A 207-nucleotide genomic window follows, 5' to 3' on the forward strand; every position below is an offset into this window, starting at 1 on the left:
CCCCCCCCCATCCCCGGCGAGGGCCGGGAAAAGACGAGCCAGAAGCGGGGCCAAAGGCGTCCCGCGACTCCGCGGCCGGCCCGCCTCACGGCGGTGAGGGATGCCGGACCACCGCCCCCACCCCTCAGGGCCAGGCAGCAGCACCCGGGCAGGGCAGGGCCGGACCGGGCTCGGGGAGGAGGAACGGGGCTGTGCGCGGCCCCGTGA

The sequence above is a fragment of the Antrostomus carolinensis genome, unplaced genomic scaffold, assembly GCF_000700745.2.
Source record: "Antrostomus carolinensis isolate BGI_N321 unplaced genomic scaffold, ASM70074v2 scaffold39075, whole genome shotgun sequence".
Classification (NCBI taxonomy): domain Eukaryota; kingdom Metazoa; phylum Chordata; class Aves; order Caprimulgiformes; family Caprimulgidae; genus Antrostomus; species Antrostomus carolinensis.